Source organism: Schistocerca serialis, chromosome 4, assembly GCF_023864345.2.
Source record: "Schistocerca serialis cubense isolate TAMUIC-IGC-003099 chromosome 4, iqSchSeri2.2, whole genome shotgun sequence".
NCBI lineage: Eukaryota > Metazoa > Arthropoda > Insecta > Orthoptera > Acrididae > Schistocerca > Schistocerca serialis.
The window spans coordinates 811,905,496-811,926,029 of NC_064641.1; positions in this window are offsets into that span (position 1 = coordinate 811,905,496).

Sequence of the window (20,534 nt, forward strand, 5' to 3'; positions counted from 1 at the left end):
TCGAGGAGTTGTACAATCTGGTCAACAGTGCCTTGATGAACTTATGCCACAACGAATACAGACATGTATCAATGCAAGAGGCGTTCAACTGGTGTGTACAGTAATCTGGAACACCGCCTCTGAAGTTCAAGCTGTATGGTGGCACAACATGCAATGTGAGGTTTTCATGAGCAATTAATAGGGCGTCAATGATGTTTATGTCGATCTCCATTCTAATTTCCTGTACAGGTTACGGAGCTCTCGGAACCAAAGTGATGCAAAACTTTTTTTTTTTTTGATGTGTGTATTATCGTAAATTCGATGTTTTAACTGTTGTCAGCTTTAGGCATGTTTTCGTGACGAACGGCGATCACTTGCCTGAACACCGCTACCCGAATGTTCGACGTTTCGGTAGTTCGGACTGTTGTTCCATAAGCAAGAACTGAATATCATGGCTGAATCTCGAAATGTTTGCGAAAGGCACGTTGCACGCATACACCAGATTCATCGTTTATCTACTGCTAGACGCCCTGCTAAAGACCCTGTATATTTACTGTTAGACGCCTGCTGGCATGACAGCTCTTTGTTGACCTCGAATATAGACTTAAGTTTTGGTAAGTATTTTCTGAAAGTGGTTGTTGGGGTGTAGCCATGAATGGAAGGGAATCACAGACGATAAAAAGTGAATAGGGTAAGTGAATAGACGCTTGTGTAATGTCGTACTGCAGAAGAACATTACAGGTTAAATGGTTATATCACACACTCAGCGAGGAGGTGATGAATAGAATTGGGGAGAAACCAAATTAGTGGCACTACTTGACTAAAGGAAGGGATCAGTTAATAGGACACATTCTGAGACACCAAGGCATTGCAAGTTTTGAATTTGAGGGGAATTATGTGGTGGGGTGTGTTGGAAGCCGTAGAGAGAGAGAGAGAGAGAGAGAGAGCAAGAGATGAATATAGAAAGCAGGTTCAAATGGATGTAGCTTTCTGTAGTCATTCAGAGGTGGAAAGGCTTGCACAGGATGGTGTAGCGTGGAGAGTTGCATGAAACCAGTCGTCTCGCTGAAGACCACAACAACAACATCCTTTGTGAACAACATGGTCAACTCAAGGGAAGGAAGTGGTTGATGCATGCGGGCGAGCTCTGTTATCAGCTAGTCAGATTTACTTCTGTTTCTAGGGCAGCCGAAGTAGATGTGATATACGTCCTGGGTCTCCCCTCCCCCCCCCCCCCCCCCCCCCGCTGTAGACATATGACGATGGTATAAGGTGGAGTCTAACTGAAGAATGGAAATGGCACTGACTTTCTACAGAAGATTTATCCCCTCAGGATGCGGAAATGAGCGACTATCGATTGCCGTAACGCACGCGATGCCACCACCAATAAAATAACCACCCTGTAACTTATTAACTTTGGCCTCATAAATCACTTGTAACTGCGGAGTTAGAATCACCAGCTGCGAGCGTTTGAGCTCCGGAGGGAAATCCAGTCTGGTCACTTGATCTTCTTAGTATTAACTAAAGCTTTCAAAACTATGTTTAAGTATACACGCCGTGCGCTTTATTACAACTAACACAATTGTAAAAGGTTCTTTCTGTAGTATATCGTAATCTTGTACAACGTCGTCGACGCTATGTAAAATCTTTTTGCAGCAATGGAAATAGGTAACACGGGATAGTTTCTCACAAGGGTTCAGAAAACTCTCTAACGATGTTCAAGTGGTTATAATTAAATTTTCACTAATTTAGAACCCGTCACCCCATCACAAATGTGTGATCGTAGGAAAATGGAACTTTAAAATTAGTTTTTTGAGTACCAATTTTACGTTCACGGTTACAAAGGTTGCTGAATGTGACGGCCATCATCATCCTCGACAGCCTGGATTCGCAGTAGAGATACCATTTCACAATTGATTACAGCACTTTTATGTTGTACGTAAAACTCTTACAAGGCCTAAGCATTCTCAAATTAGGAGTTACCAAATCGAATTACCCCAGATTATGTTCTATGGAAGAAACGTTTAGAAGCTGTCAGGATACGTTCTGCAACGTTTGACAGATTCTTCAAGTAATTTTTGAGTAATACTATTTATTATGTCCCGTCATAATATTGTGAATACCTGTGTTCATCACATATCAGTAACAGATCTTCTGATGCTTCTACATATTCACACCATTTAACTTCTTCTTTTAATATCCCAACTCCTTGCGAACCATGACTCGATTTCTGAACTTAGGTGTGATTTGAAGTCATATGTCTAAGTATATACAAGGTGCTTCATTATCATATGTTAACACATCTTCAGCAGTTTCCTTGTGTGAAATAACATATTGTAGTGACACCGAATATATGCCGTACTACGTTGGATTTCGCCTCTTACGTCATGTATACTAATGAACGTTCACGATATGTAATGTAATGAATTAAACGAATTTCTTCCTAGAAATAGTTACTGAAGCGTGAATCAACTATATCGATGTCCTTGTAGGTTAGAATCGGTAGAGCGGCGCGCTGGATTGTCTGTGGTGGATGGCCGGTCGCGAAGGGACAGTACCGTTAGTGATATAGGAAAGTTCGGCTGCGCAGGCCGAGAGAGGGTAGTTGTATTTGGATCGGAAGTTCTCTGTGAGCGTAAACAGCTGAGTCGGCGTGTGATCGCGAATGCAAGACCGTAGCTACGTATGTTTGTATGTTAGCCTCTGACGTGCCGATAGCAGTAGCAGCTGACACTGGGAAATACGCGATCAGTTGTGAATCTCAAGTTTGCATTCGCTTCAAATGCACTTTCGGCAAATTGTAGAATTCTGAATATAGTCGGTCTGTAATGGTTCAGTATCCTCTTCATCTAGTGTAATAATTGTGTACAATACAGAAATTGCGGAGCCCTTTGTAGCTTTTCAAGGTTTATTGAACCGTTTTGCTTTCATAATATGCTTGTAATTGTAGCTAGTGGTTAAATTTTTTGCGTATTTGTGTGGGGACTATACCGTCTGGTACAGTCAATTTCGAATATCAATGAGTTGCTTTCTTCGTGTATGTAATTTACGGTACTATGGAGATCTTAAACCAATAGTCTTGCAGTCTTTACGTTTGTGGCTATTTATCTGTTGAGGCTGCCGCTATCTCGAAAGGTGAATTCTTTTTCTACCACTTACTACCGTTTAATCTTGTAAATTTAAGCTGGTCCTAAGGCAGGTATTAAGGTAAATTATTAACTGGTGCATGTGAGTAAACTGTGTGACCCTCAGGGACCGTGTTTTCATAAGTAAGTCATTACTTGTTTGCATTAAGGCTCGTTTCCCTCCACCGGACTTGTTCACATACTGTTGCGACCCTTACATTTCAAAGGTTGTCGACTGTAAATAACTCTTCCAATACCTTAATCTTGTGTTGGTCAGAAATCTTACTGATAGGTTTATTTGCATCACTTTATGACTGCTGCCAGTTCTGTTGTTACGAAATTGGATCACTTACATTCCTCAAACTTCAAACTGTCAGATGGCTGTTACTGTGAATAACCTGTTACGTGACTTAAAATTGCCTCAGAAATCATTGTGCTTGAGGTAAACAATGCTATGATCCTCGTTTAGTTGAGCACCCGAAAAATAAAATTCTATACTGTTCCTTTTAAATAGTGTAACTGAATACACCATACTGATTACTGGTGTCCCACATATGTAAAGTTTCCTTAGCCGTTGTTATAAGTGACTGGTACGCACTACCATCTGTCTGCCGCACCGACTGCTTGAAGCAAATTGCGTCACGTTACGGGTCAGGCCTATTCAAGCTTACTTCAAGTAGGTACATTCAAGATTTGTCTTTACGATGATGTTTGTCCTGAAGATATTTCCTTATGGTTGCGAAATGGGCATCTGACCATTATCGCAATTAATCGTTACTTGTGAGGCTTGACTAGGAGTACCGCTTAATTCAATATTTCAACATTTTTCCTTATTTTATTGTACTCATACCTTTGCTGCTGGCCGTGGGACCGTGGAAACAGCGGTGTGGCTGCCTTATGCCGGCTCTTTTTGTACTATCGTGTACCTGTATATGAGTAAATGTGATGGTATTGTAATTACAACTTATTAAAGGCCAGTCGATTTAAATACAGAAATGTATGACGGTGATTTTTGGAGAAAAGTTGTTTTTCTCAATCTATGCCTTAGTACTTTTTACCTAACCAAGTACATAATAATTGCTTCCAAATTCAATTTTCCGTCGCGATTAATGCTGTAATGTTTTGCGTCAAATGTACTTTAGTTAACGTTTAATAAAAGATATTAGATTATGTTTTTGGATTTAATGTGCCCAGCACCTCACCACTCACTTCACATTCTTCCTACCGGATCAGTTATCACTGTGCAGTGACAAAAATTAATATTGTGAAATGAATGTTATTAACGTCGTAAAACAGTCCCCATCTGGCCACGATTAAGTCAATCTCTATTTTAATACGTGACTTGAATTTTTAATACATGGCATTATACTTTATACTGGTGGTAAATAAAGCAACTTAAAGGTATTGTGGATACAATTAAACGTAATTAAGTTTCGTACATCCTCTGAAATATGTACAAAGAAGTTCATTTTAGAATGTGTCTATACTACACTGACGTTCAGAGAATAGCAGAAAGTCTTGAACGATTAGGGAGATGACTTTCATATCCATAGGAGCTGTAATTTAGTATGTTCTGAAGAAAAGGTTAGTATTTGAAACAAGTAGGCCAGCGATTTCAAGGTCAACATCGTTGATATCGCGGAGCAAGACCACCTACCGGTATAATGTGCTTCCGATTATCGTTGTCTCTGTAAACCGAAGGTAATGATTCAGTGTCACTTGAATAGACGTGCCTCACAGACGTATGCGCGAACCGTACTGTCAAATCAGTGAGTTTGAAAGGGTCCGCATTAGTAACATGAGAGACTGTGATGCATCCGTCCAGGAAATTGCTGCTTGTGTGGGACGAGGTAATTTGGCAGCGCAACGGCTTTGTGCAGAATGGTTCACGGAAGGCCTTACAACACGACCAGATGGGTCAGGTTGCACAACCCAGAGAAGAATGACGCCTCATCAGAATGGCATTGTAGGAAATGTTTATGTCCTCCTAGTATCTGCGCAACAGTGTAACACATCGTACACTATGAGGTGTGACAGTCCGCTGTTTGATACTGCACGGCCAATGTGCGCGTCGTCCACTTCTCTGCCTACGTTTGACGAATGTGTAGAAACATGCTGGACGGCAATTGTGTATGTAACGACGTCATTTAGGGAAGAAATAGCATCGGATACTGTTTTTGTACGAATCCAGGTTTTGTTTCTTTTAAAATAATGGCCACATTATTGTTCGCCACAGATCGGGAGAGCGGCAGCATGGTGCTGCATTCGCACACGTACAGCGCCAACTCAAGGCCTTATGGCATGGGGTACTATTGAGTACAACCACAGACCACAGTTGGTGAATGTCCTCGGTACTGTGACCAGTGTGACCTATGTGAATGACCTTCAGTAACCTGTAGCCATACCCTTTCTGCATAACATCCCAGTCGCCATTTTTCACCAGGCCTATGCACGGCCATGTTAGTGCACACGCAAGTGCCTTCTTGGTGTCACACGATGTCAGGCTTTGGTCCTGGCCCGCCAGATCATTAGATCAGTCGAATATGTGTCGGATTTGGCGAAACGAGGGGTGCAGTGCTGCGACTCAGTGCGAACCATCAGGCATGGAAAAAGTTATCAGGGCCCGTGGCAGACGCTGTGCCTACTAGATAACAGAACACATTCTGAACGGTGGTGACTGAAATGCTAATCCTTACTGCACAACGAAGTTATGTACATGTACTGCGAATATGAACGTCCTGTCTCCAGTCGCTCAGTGCGTTTGGTTTTTTTTTTTTTTTTTTTTGAACATGAGTGTAAATCGTAATCAACTCACTGCATGCATTAGAAAGCGTTTGAATTGACAGTAGTGATACGTGTGTAATCATACCGCTGGTTTGGAAATGGTACACTGATAAACATTTCCAAAGCAGTACCTGTGCTCCTAATCACAAAGGTGCCCTTATTGGAATGTGGTATAAAGATACACTCCTGGAAATTGAAATAAGAACACCGTGAATTCATTGTCCCAGGAAGGGGAAACTTTATTGACACATTCCTGGGGTCAGATACATCACATGATCACACTGACAGAACCACAGGCACATAGACACAGGCAACAGAGCATGCACAATGTCGGCACTAGTACAGTGTATATCCACCTTTCGCAGCAATGCAGGCTGCTATTCTCCCATGGAGACGATCGTAGAGATGCTGGATGTAGTCCTGTGGAGCGGCTTGCCATGCCATTTCCACCTGGCGCCTCAGTTGGACCAGCGTTCGTGCTGGACGTGCAGACCGCGTGAGACGACGCTTCATCCAGTCCCTAACATGCTCAATGGGGGACAGATCCGGAGATCTTGTTGGCCAGGGTAGTTGACTTACACCTTCTAGAGCACGTTGGGTGGCACGGGATACATGCGGACGTGCATTGTCCTGTTGGAACAGCAAGTTCCCTTGCCGGTCTAGGAATGGTAGAACGATGGGTTCGATGACGGTTTGGATGTACCGTGCACTATTCAGTGTCCCCTCGACGATCACCAGTGGTGTACGGCCAGTGTAGGAGATCGCTCCCCACACCATGATGCCGGGTGTTGGCCCTGTGTGCCTCGGTCGTATGCAGTCCTGATTGTGGCGCTCACCTGCACGGCGCCAAACACGCATACGACCATCATTGGCACCAAGGCAGAAGCGACTCTCATCACTGAAGACGACACGTCTCCATTCGTCCCTCCATTCACGCCTGTCGCAACACCACTGGAGGCGGGCTGCACGATGTTGGGGCGTGAGCGGAAGACGGCCTAACGGTGTGCGGGACCGTAGCCCAGCTTCGTGGAGACGGTTGCGAATGGTCCTCGCCGATACCCCAGGAGCAACAGTGTCCCTAATTTGCTGGGAAGTGGCGTAGGATCCTACGGTCTTGGCGTGCATCCGTGCGTCGCTGCGGTCCGGTCCCAGGTCGACGGGCACGTGCACCTTCCGCGCACCACTGGCGACAACATCGATGTACTGTGGAGACCTCACGCCCCACGTGTTGAGCAATTCGGCGGTATGTCCACCCGGCCTCCCGCATGCCCACTATACGCCCTCGCTCAAAGTCCGTCAACTGCACATACGGTTCACGTCCACGCTGTCGCGGCATGCTACCAGTGTTAAAGACTGCGATGGAGCTCCGTATGCCACGGCAAACTGGCTGGCACTGACGGCGGCGGTGCACAAATGCTGCGCAGCTAGCGCCATTCGACGGCCAACACCGCGTTTCCTGGTGTGTCCGCTGTGCCGTGCGTGTGATCATTGCTTGTACAGCCCTCTCGCAGTGTCCGGAGCAAGTATGGTGGGTCTGACACACCGGTGTCAATGTGTTCTTTTTTCCATTTCCAGGAGTGTATTTTACAGAGTTAGTTGAAAGTAAAGTAAATTAAGTTTTAAATCATCTACTTTCAGTCTGACTGTGGGGGCAGAGACCAGAGATGAACAGAATGTATTACAGAGCTACATTAAAGGTCATCGTTCGTTGTCTGTGTACTGAAAAAATCAACAGTCTTATTACGTCATCTGATAGAGATGACAACCAAATATTTTCACATTCTCACCCTGTGCTAGCTCGCATAAGATGAAGGGGCCAACCATTACGGAATTAATGGCATTCAATCAAATGGAGTTAAATAACAAAGGAATTTGTACTGGAAAAAAAATGTAAATGATCGTATGGCATTGTTGGCTGGGAAGCCCCATTCGGGGGAGTTCGGCCGTTATGTTTCAAGTCCTTTTTAGGTGACGCCACACCGGCGACTTGCGAGTCAATGATGAAGAAAATGATGATGCAGGACACACAAGACTCAGTCCCCTGCCGGGAATCGATCCCGGCCCCCCTGCGTAGTAGGCGGTAACGCTACCGACACGCTACGGAGGCGGAGAATTTGTACTGACACGTAACTTACATATTTTAACAATACCACCACTTGCAAAGCAGATTAGAAATCAGGTTAATAATGTTGCTCACGCAGCATATGTTCGGTTTATCAGGCAACAACAAAGTTATCGACTGTGGATGGTATCGTCAGAATGGAAATAATGAACCCACTGTAAAAAAGTCATTAATTTTGGCACTTACCTTGAATGGATTTCCACGTAGACTTCGTCGAAGTTGTTATGGCTCAACTAGTTGATTCTGGGGTGATTCCACTTTGACTAAAAATGGTTCAAATGGCTCTGAGCACTATGGGACTTAACATTTGCGGTCATCAGTCCCCTAGAACTTAGAACTACTTAAACCTAACTAACCTAAGGACATCACAGACATCCATCCATGCCCGAGGCAGGATTCGAACCTGCGACCGTAGCGATCGTGTAGTGCCAGACTGAAGCGCCTAGAACCGCTCGGCTACACCGGGCGGCCCACTTTGACTGCTAGAAGGTCCAGATCTGTATTTCAGCAATATTTGAAAACCTAACAAATATGTTTTTCAGGAAATTCTTAATGATCAAACAATTCCAGATCAGAATAGTGGTATGGTAGATATAAATTTTGACTTGGTGTTCACAATCCACATTTTTATTAAACTTCTTGTAAATTCACATATACTTCTTCTTAATTGTCACATCATCAAGAAAACAGTTTTGTATCAATCTACATATATTTAAATTCCACTTTAACCAAACACACGACTTGACTGTTATTTTACAAAGCGAAATAACAATTTAACTTCTGCAAAGTGAACAAAGACTGCTCTGTGTGCATTCGCGCCAAAACGGTTACAAGTAAGTCAAAGATTATGACAGTCTCACAGAAATGAATACACACAAAATCCATATCACTGTAATATATCGATACATCGGAGTACCTATACATTAATAAAACTAAATGTGAAAAGTGTCACAAAAATACGTCTGTTACTTCGCAGAAAAGTAGTACGATATTACTGGTATCGAGAACTGGTGGGATTCGAGTGCCGTAGTGGTCACGTAAATAAAGAACCATTACAATAGGCAACCTATAATTCGAATACGTCAAGAAAATGCCGGCCGTGGTGGTCTAGCGGTTCTAGGCGCTCAGTCCGGAACCGCGTGACTGCTACGGTCGCAAGTTCGACTCCTGCCTCGGGCATGGATGTGTGTGATATCCTTAGGTTAGTTAGGTTTAAGTAGTTCTAAGTTATAGGGGACTGATGACCACAGATGTTAAGTCCCATAGTGCTCAGAGCTATTTGAACCATTTTCAAGAAAATGGCACAGTCACATTTTGTGGGGATATAACATTGCAATATGTGAATCTACAATGGAGTGTCTGAAAGTATTTTGGGGGGATATATACCCCGTGATATTAAGTGACAATTTGGAAAGATCGGTGCAGTGACGTAGAGACTGTTCTGAAGAGTACACGTTGCACTACATCACAACGTTACAAGTGCAGCTCACATTCATTCATTAAATAGTAGCCTGTACCACGATATTGTCCTTAGTTTTGTTAGTGGGGACCTGACAAAAGTTTACATGGTCTATTAGAAAACAGTTTAAAACGTCGTCGTCGCCGTTTTGAGCTCTAGTCCAAATGATTACGGCAGAATCAAATTTATTAGGTGAAAGCATATAGTAAATTGTCTGCAGACAATTACTCTACATTAAAGTCGTGCATCTATATAAACATATGTACTCCGAAAGCCCCCCGTTCGGTGCCTGGCGGAGGCTACTCTGTACCACAACTGGTCGAATTCTTTCCTGTTCGATTCCTAGACAAAGCAAGGGAAAAACCATTATCTATATACCTCACATGAGCCCTAAATTCTCGAATCTCTTCTTTTGTTTGCTTCCGAGAAATGCCTGTTGAGGCAAGATGATAGTTCAGCGTTCTGCATTTAGCTTCTAATGGCAATTTTCTAAATTTTCTCAATAGCGTACCTTGAAAAGAAAGCTTTGATGTTTTCCTTTCATCCGACCTGGTGTGGATCACAAAAACTCGAGCGGTATTCATGAGTATGTCACCCTAGTGTCCACATGCGGTCTTCTTCAAATGAACAATACTTACCAACAATTCTCCCAATAAACTAAAGTCGAGAATATGCTTTGCCTACCACACTCCTCATCCTCTCATTCCGTTTCATATCGCGTTGCAACGTTACGCTCAGATATTTAAACGATGTGGTTCTCTGAAGCAAGGCACTAATAATGCTATATCTGAATTTTACAGGCCTGTTTTTCCTACTAATCGGCATTAACTTACGTTTTTCTCCATTTAGAGCCAGTGGTCATTCGTCACACCAATTACAAGTTTTCTCTAAGTCATCTTTTATCATTCTATAGTCTCTCGTGTTCGACACTTTCCTGTACACATCAGCGAACGACCGCAGATTGCTGCCCACACTGTCACCCAAATCATTTATGCATAAAGAAAGTAACAGCTGTACACTTCCCTGGGGCACTTCCGACTACACTATTCTCCCTGATGACATTTGTCTTACGAAATCCGTTATCGTATTATAAGCTGATGCACTTTCAACACTACCGTTTTCTCCCGCATTGCGAATGACCAGCTTACTGTATACATGGATAGATCACTGTATATTTCTGTGGCTCGTAGCACGGAAAATTTTGGAGCTAGTGTATTTGTTTTAGCAGAGTTGATAAGATGAGTAGGACAGGCCATTAAAGGATGTCTGGAAAAATAATACAGCCATACAGCTTAGGTTTTATTTTTAGTTTTTACGTGTTTCACTTCCAGTATCCAAGTATCCTAATACCGAGAAACTATAACCCGTGCCATATGGAGAGAATGATTCTGAAAACTACTTATTTTCTAATTATACACGACGTGTTTTATCGGGATAACCTAAGTCGCAGCACAATTGACAGTTGGAGTAAAGCAACAAACGGAAGTTTTGCAAAGGTTACATTGCTACAAAACTGCATAAACAGCTGATAGTCAAGGACAAACCATTCAGAACGTAAACAACTCCAACTTCACTGATTTTCACACACATTCCGAGAACTGCTTAATGTTCTCAGTACTGGGTGTAAATACCCTGGCAACAGTACAGGCCTGACAACGATGGGGCGTGACGTGAATGATGTTATCAGTCTCATGTTGAGTCAATGACGCCCATTCTTTCTGCAGAGCTACTCGCAGTCTCTGACAGTAATTGATGGATGCTGACGTGATACAAGTCCTCTCCCTAGTGCATTCCAGACATGCTCTGTGGGATTCAGATCGGGAGAGCGAGCAGGCCGTTTCCCAGAAAACATCAATCACCCGGGCTCTATGATGTAGAGCGTTACCGTCTAGCACTACGATGTCTGGCCCGACATCACCTCGCAAGTAGCGCAGTTGAGGCCACAAGATGTCGTCACGGTACCTGACAGCAATTAAACCTTGCTGAGTCACCCGTAAAATTTCATGAATAGGGGTTCGAGTGGTAAACAAAATCCCCGCCCATACCATTAGGGATGCTCCTCGATACCGATCTCTTTTCACAATGTTTGTGTCCTGAAATCGTGTTCCTCGTTCATCCCAGATGTGAATCCATCGAGAATCACTCTCCAGATGGAATCGGGATTCATCAGTGAAAACAACATTGGCACACTGTTTGGCCACCCAGGTGGCACGTTGATGGCTCCACTCTAGACGCGTTAGAGATATACACACTGTAGCTCTGACAATAAAGGCCTTCTGCACCCCGTTTGCCTCGATACAACACGTCCATTGGATGCTGCGAACTAACGTGCCAGTTGCCGTGGAATACGAAAGCGGTAGTGTCGTTCCCTTACGGCTTAATGGCGGTCCTCTCTTCTGAAGTCACACGTGGTCGGTCCTGGCCTGGTCTTCGGGATGCGGTATCGGCCTCTATAAACTCTCACCTCATCCGAGATACAGCAGACAACCGAACGATTCACACAAAGTACCGGGCCCCATCAGTTTGCGTCTGTCCTGTTTCCGCTCTTTCTAATATCTTCCGCCGCAGAAAATCTGGTAGTATACCCGGCAGACACTACCACGTTTCATAGATGCCCTGTCATCGTTGGTATGGTTGTCCGTTGACCGGATTGCCATCTTCCGTGCGTATTAAGATGGTAATAACATGTTGTTGACAGTTGGTATAATTTAATCCTGAATTACACACAATACGGGGAAAACGGTTGGTTCCTTTAATTTTGGACACAGTGAATTTTCCGAAAACCTTTAGCGGTAAGATCAACTGTCTGTCCTTAATGCGCAAACAAGAGTGTGGCATCCCATCAGTGCAACACGAGTTACTGCAGATAGGTATGTGAATTATGTAATACATTCTTTATCAAAGAACTAGTAATTAACGAAGACGTCTGAGTTGTGCCTTACTGGAAACAGGTATACAACATGGCGGAAATACGCCTATGGTACTATTATTGGTGTGTTTTAGTTAATATCTCTTCTTCAGAAATGTTAACACATCGTCTGGGTTTTCGAGTAGAACCAACCACTAGATGTGATGTACGTTATAAATCGCAGTTTCCGTCCGCTGCCCCACATCATCTGCAACACCAGCAATGCTAGTATGGTATAGTGAGTTATGTGTTTCATGTCAGTAATAATCTTCAGGTCGCGGCAGAAATTTCATAAATTCCTTTTCTCTTTTTGTTGTATTGTGTCCTGTGCTAAGTTGATAATCAATTACAGTTTCACTGTTAGCATAGAGTTGTATAAAATTTACTGCCTTTTAAGTTGCTCCACTAACATATCTACCAAACTGTCTTCATGAAGAGTACCGCGTTGTATGGAATGTGTATTTGATTTATATAAATGTTGTACTTGACCATTTCGACATGCTTTTGAGAAATCTGCCGTGAAGTGGTTCAAGTTTGTTTTGTGGTCTGAGAACGGAAATACTTTTTGTGAAGCTAAGCATCTGTGCTCTTACATTTATGTGAAGTCAATTTATACACCGTATGTCTACTTTTGTTTAGTGATAACATAGCACAGATATATTAAAAATTTCCTTAATCTCTGGGTAAGCTTCAAAATAATGGTATCATATTATAAACTGTTCCACCAGTTTTCTAATACCATCTACCAACAGATTCTAAGACAACGTTCATGTTTACATGTTTTTTACAACTGATTTATCCTAATCATTGTATAACTAGAAGTGTTGCCAGTTGTAATAAAATAAATACATCCGGCCTATTTATGGATTATATTTCGAGAAGTTTGAATTTCGCACATTTTGTTTCTTCATTTTGTTTAAACACGTAAGGAAACAGATTACCTTAAATCTATAATTATAGTTTTCAAATATTGTTTTACTGCACTTTGTAAGCTGCATTACTTTAATTAAACACGCAGTTGTAAGACATGTGAGCTGGCAAATGAGTATGGAGAGGACATTTGCAGCTTTTTAATAGGACCAAAAATGAGACTTTTACTTACTAGAACCCCGAGTACGATGTGATGGGCCACACAGTTCAAATTGAGATGTTTGGATGTTACTCAGCAGACTTGCCAGATGCAAATGGGACAATAAATTAATTTAACGATGGGATTATAGATAAAGAGGTTATTATAGCTACATATATGAGCATCCTAAGTTAACTGTGCCCCAGTAAGAAGCTACTTCTGAAGTTAAAGGGTTTCACTTGAACAAAGAAGCCATGATGAACTTTCTTCAAGTTCTTTCTCATTTAATTAATAAACATGGTTTTCAGGGTATGCGGAAATGCAAAACGGACGAAAGTAGACTATCCACGGAAAATAAAAGTCAAAAGCACCAATAGTGCAGAAAAGGTAGCAAATACCAGATGAAGTTGTTTTTTCAGTGCTTCTGACGTGTATGGTACTTCAATGCTGTAATTAGAAAGACACGATTTTCTGATGATTTAAACCCAGGAAACGCATCTGGCACCATATCTTCTATTTCCGGTTGTGACTGCATGACTAGTGAATTACTTGTTCACTTTATAGAGACTGCAAGACGTGAGTCCCACGGAAAGGTGTTACTAAATTCAGACAGATATGCCATACATCCACCCCATGAACCATGGATCTTGCCGTTGGTGGGGAGACTTGCGTGCCTCAGCGATGCAGATGGCCGTACCGTAGCTGTAACAACAACAGAGGGTATCTCTTGAGAGGCCAGACAAACGTGTGGTTCCTGAAGAGGGGCAGCAGCCTTTTCAGTAGTTGCAGGGGTAACAGTCAGGCTGATTGACTGATCTGATGTTGTAACATTGTCCAATACGGAATTGCGGTGCTGGTACTGCTAACGGCTGAAAGCAAGGGGAAACTACAGCGGTAATCTTCCCGAGGGCATGCAGATTTACTGTATGGTTAAATGATGATGGCGTCCTTTTGGGTAGTGAAGGCAACCGAGGATCAAGTAGGTAAAAAGACAAGTGCTAGTAACAGAAGAAATATTGAATTTAATTGATGAAAGGAGAAAATACAAAAATGCAGTAAATGAAGCAGGCAAAAAGGCATAGAAACGTCTCAAAAATGAGATCGACAGGAAGCGAAAAATGGCTACGCAGGGAAAGATAGAGGACGAATGTAAGGATGTAGAGGTTTATCTCATTAGGGTAAGATAGATACTGCCTATAGGAAAATTAAAGAGACCTTTGGAGAAAAGAGAACCTCTTGTATGAATATCAAGAGCTCAGATGGAAACCCAGTTCTAAGCAAAAAAGGGAAAGCAAAAAGGTGGAAGGAGTATATAGAGGGTCTATACAAGGGCGATGTACTTGAGGGCAATATCATGAAATGTAATAAGATGTAGATTAATATGAAATGGGAGATACGATACTGCGTGAATAGTTTAACAGAGCACTGAAAGACCTGAGCGAAAGAACGCCCCGACAGTAGACAACATTCAATTAGGACTACTGACGGCCTTCGGAGAGCCAGTCCTGACAAAACTCTACCATCTGGTGAGCAAGATGTATGAGATAGGCGAAATACCCTCAGGCTTCAAGAAGAATATAATAATTCCAATCCCAAAGAAGGAAGGTGTTGACAGAAGTGAAAATTACTGAGCTATCAGTTTAATAAGTCACAGCTGCAAAATACTGACGCGAGTTCTTTACAGACGAATAGAAAAACTGGTAGAAGCGGACCTCGGGGAAGATCTGTTTGGATTCCGTAGAAATATTGGAACACGTGAGGCAATATTGACCTTACGACTTATCTTAGAAGAAAGATTAAGGAAAGGCAAACCTACGTTTCTAGCATTTGTAGACTTAGAGAAAGCTTTTGACAATGGTGACTGGAATACTCTAGTTCAAATTGTAAAGGTGGCAGGGGTAAAATACAGGGAGCAAAAGGCTATTTACAATTTGTACAGAAACCAGATGGCAGTTGTAAGAGTGGAGAGGCATGAAAGGGAACCAGTGGTTGGGAAGGGAGTGAGACAGGGTTTTAGCCTCTCTCCAATCTGTATATTGAGCAAGCAGTAAAGAAAACAAAAGAAAAATTCGGAGTAGGTATTAAAATCCATGGAGAAGAAATAAAAACTTTGAGGTTCGCCGATGACATAGTAATTCTGTCAGAGACAGCAAAGGACTTGGAAGAGCAGTTGAACGGAATGGACAGTGTCTTGAAAGGAGGATATAAGATGTGCATCAACAAAAGCAAATCGAGGATTATGGAATGTAGTCGAATTAAGTCGGGTGATGCTGAGGGAATTAGATTAGGAAATGAGACAAAGTAGTAAGGAGTTTTGCTATTTGGGGAGCAAAATAACTGATGATGGTCGAAGTAGAGAGGATATAAAATGTAGACTGGCAATGGCAGGGAAAGCGTTGCTGAAGAAGATAAATTTCGTAACATCGAGTATAGATTCAAATGTCAGGAAGTCGTTTCTGAAAGTATTTGTATGGAGTGTAGCCATGTATGGAAGTGAAACATGGACGATAAATAATTTGGACGAGAGTAGAAGCTTTCGAAAAGTGGTGCTAAAGAAGAATGCTGAAGATTAGATGGGTAGATGACATAACTATTGAGGAGGTATTGAATAGAATTGGGGAGAAGAGGAGTTTGTGGCACAACTTGACTAGATGAAGGGACCTGTTGTTAGGACATGTTCTGAGGCATCAAGGGATGACAAGTTTAGCATTGGACGGCAGCGTGGAGGGTAAAAATCGTAGAGGGAGACCAAGTGATGAATACGCTAAGCAGGTTCAGAAGGATGTAGGATGCAGTAAGTACTGGGTGATGAAGAAGCTTGCACAGGATAGAGTAGCACGGAGAGCTGCATCAAACCAGTCCCAGGACTGAAGACCACAACAAGAACAATGCCATACATTTAAGAAATGTGCTAGCTATAAGTTAAGTTAGAGATGACATTTCAGTCATATGTTGACTGTCTCTACCCACTATTAGCCGGCTACAACCACTAGAAGTCGCATTTTTTAAAACAATTTCAGCTTATGACAATCAAACAGCTGACAAATTGATTGACACATCAACTGAGAGCATTATTATTCACGCAGTTAGCTTATGTATCAAGAATTCTGATTCGTTAGGTAACGTCTTAAAAGTGAAAATATATGTTCGACGCACTCGTACAATGTCTTTATTTCTCGCTATAGGTGGGAAACGCTTTAGCGGTACAATTTACAGCATCAGTGGTACAATTTAGAGGACCTGCCTCGAAGAAGTACCACTTTGGACTAGTATCTTTCAAACTGGCGAAAACTAATTTTTGTTATTTTCGGTAAATGTATCTAAGAGAATGGGCTGCACAGTACTATTATTTTATTAACGAATTGCATATTAGATTTCATTAAAGACAGCAAAATGTTGAAAGTGGTGCAATGTATGAGATCATATTCCTAAGTTTATGAAGCATAGGAAATATGCGTTGATTGAGAACCTATCCAGTTTAGTATGAGGCCTTTCGTGTAGCTTAATTCATATTTTGTCATTGTGCTTCACAGAAATGTTACTGTGTTAACGGCATAATTGCCAACTTCGCACTGCGGCCGTGGTGAACGATTCGGTGCTGAACAAGCGCTGAGTCCTCCTCTGTCAGTGGAGAACTTCTGAAGGTGAGTGGAGGGGCACAGGACGGCACGCCACTTGGCCGGGCTGTTCACAGATTCTCAGACTGTGAAGAAGCTGCTTCTCACTCAGGCAGCTGCTGAATTGGCTCCACGAAGCTGAGTGGAACCCTTCTGTGCCCTACCTCCATGGAAATGTTCCTGGCAGCATCGGGCGTTGAGCCTGGGTCAAACAAGCTGACTTTTCAGTTACCAAGGCGTAGTTTACCTATAGACAACAACAATGATTTCCTTTCATATTTAATCAATTTCGAGCTGAGGAATGCATTCACGGCTGCAGAAATGTTTTGAGAAGTTGTAAATTAAAAATGCACTTTTATTTGCAATTACAGTGGCAAATAGCCATATGAACTACTCCTAATTCCGATAATAGTGTAGTTCCCTGATGTCATGCCCACCTAGAAGATAAGAGAAGGGTATATGAAGATGGCTTGACGTTAGATCTTAGCTACTTACGTAATTTTTCGATTATGAATGCTGATAAAGCTCGCAAATTCTTACAAAGTAGTGGATTACCAACGCCTAGAGCAATAATATTGATGATAAGCCTTACGTATCAACAACCGTAGCATTACAGAGAAACTAAAACAAAAGAATCAGGGTGCAAAATATGTATTACACACCGTATTTCGTGTAGCACGACTGAGGAATACTTGAATGTTTGGAAGTTATATGTGGCGCGTTAACGCGAGGGTTTTGCTGTCGTTTGCATAAATCTTAAAATACGTTTCAGACTTCCGTAGTGAACCGGAAATAGTATGGCGATAACCACCGATGATAAATGTAAGTAAGTGACCGTAAATTTCTCTCCGCTTTTCTGAAGTATCAAGACTTTCTGTGGAGACTTCGTTGTGCCAGCTGTAATAAAATACGAAAATCTTTTATTTACTTGTAAGGTTTTTGAAACACCTAGTACAATGTAGAATGAGATTACTAAGAAATAATTTATCATATTGTACCGTAATCTGAGACACCTTATCATTAAACACTTTCTTCCCATTCCTACGAAACATGTTTCAAAATTTGTAATATATGTATGTGTAGATCTCCATGGCAGTTTTACGTTTCTTTCATACCGTAAACATCATACTCTGTAACGTATAAAACGAGCAGCCAAGCCTTGTTTGCTAATCCATCAAGTGTACATCATGTATCCCACTGGACACCAGATTAATCACGCAACGCATAAACTGTTTTTCTGGTGAAACACAAAGTTTGCGTACATACACAGCAGATGTGATTGGATATTCAGAAAAAGTTTTCATCTGAAAGTCTTGTAAATGATTTTATTACCTGAAAAACAACATTAAATTACAGTGAACTCCTAACCGCTAATTTAATCTTTGGTCATTCATTTAAAATGTAATTACGTGTTTCGACATGTGTATTCTATGCTTGTATTGTTGTGTAGTTGCATTGTACCAGCGCCTATTTGTGATTTCGAATGAATGAAGGGAGGAAGTTTTGCTGATTTCAATCCATAGATCTGTTATCTTGTAATGTACTCGTGCTTAACCGTAAGAATGACGCCACGAAATTTTATTGTTAACGATCAAGCGCACTATTCAACGCTTTCGATAAATACTATTTGTGTTGCCTATTACATCGTTTTTCAATGAATTTGAGCGTTTTGAGAAACAGTGATCGATTTACAGCGCTTACTTAAAATCCGTCCACTTTATAACTGTTCTAAATTACATTAGCATCGCTTCCTGTTAAATTTAATTACGTTAAATGGCAGCTCTTATTGGAAATACGTTATTCCTTGTGTTATCGTGCTGGACTGCTCATTAGGTTTTTAGGAAATTCCAACCTTATTGGAGAGATTCACACATTCACAGATCAGTCCCTGACACTCAAAAGTTCTAATAAGACAATCTCGAGACCAATCCACGAACGACAAACAACACTGCGTCAGGTCAGCCGTCACATCATGTATGGTTGAGTTGGTGAAGATTTAAACCACGGCACGAACTGCTGAGGATGTGCAACCGAGTGCACGGTATACTTGGGGCAATTTTACACCTTGGATTCAATACTATTGTCTATGGAAGGCCAGTAGGGATGCTGGCAGGCAGGACACTTGGTATGCACAATACACCAGAGGCTTTGATGAAAAAGGGCAAGGAGCTGTAGGAACCTCTACGCAAACAATGGGCACTTCATGTGATGAAAAGGACAACGCCCCAAGGCTTGGCAAAATTATTTTAGTTCAAATGGTTCAAATAGCTCTGAGCACTATGCGACTTAATTTCTGAGGTCATCAGTCGCCTAGAACTTAGAACTAATTAAACCTAACTAACCTAAGGACATCACAGACACCCATGCCAGAGGCAGGATTCGAACCTGCGACCTTAGCGGTCGCCCGGTTCCAGACTGTAGCTCCTAGAACCACACGGCCACTCGTGCCGGCTTATTTTGGTTGACGAAAGACGAATGTACTGGCAACAGTCATGCCATGTGTGCAACCAGAAGTTAGAACCAGACAGAAGAAGCCCACCATGCTGTCAGTTGCTGCTGCTAACAGAAAACCATCAACTGTTTGTAGGAGCTTCTTACAACTGACGAACAAAACTCCCTGACTCTACTGAATCGTGGAAGGTATAAATACGCATCGGGATTTTTGTGCTGTGCACTACTGCTATAGCGATACTTGCAGAGGTAAATGAATAAAGTCCAAAGGTGTAATCAGTAGCTCGTGCGTTCTGGAAGGTGCTTCGGGGAGTTAAAAACAGCTGCAAACTGTTTAAGATATGCGCTCGTTTGTAAACCGGTGCTATAAAAATATTTCTGAAAATTAGTGACAGTGAAATTTAGCAACAGCATCTTTATCGATCCAATTAGGGGACCACATGAAGCAGCATCACGTAATACTTAGAGAAATAGGAAAAGAACATTTCCGAGTGCTGTGAAGTACACACCATTTCAGGCTTATTAAATAAAACTGACCAACAAAATTTTACTTTTTTGTCAATATAAGCTTATGCACATTTTTACCTTCGTGTTATCCCATGGAGGAATGTCACTGAATGCAACAACCCTTTGCTTGGTTGTTAGTAGTTTTCTGCAAATGACTCCCAAACTTGTGTGTAGCAGTATGGGCTAACACTGACGTGCTCCACTTTCCTTGGTATCTCATTTTGCTGTACAAAAATTACTGGTGACTGCGTTCTCCATGATCGTCTTTTACAGTACCACAGTTTCCAGCAAAAAAGTCAAAGTGGGAATATAGAAACTATAATTTTAAGGTCGAGTTGCCCCTCCCCCCCCCCCCCCCCCTGCCCTCCCCCATGTATTGTAGCAGTGCTGAAAGTTTGCCACAAGGTCCTTACAGTTTTCAGGCTTCTTCTTTCCTCGAAATTTTGTTCACTGTTGAATAAAAGCGTCCCAAGCCAACATTTCATCACGTGTCACGATGGTGTCGAAATGCTC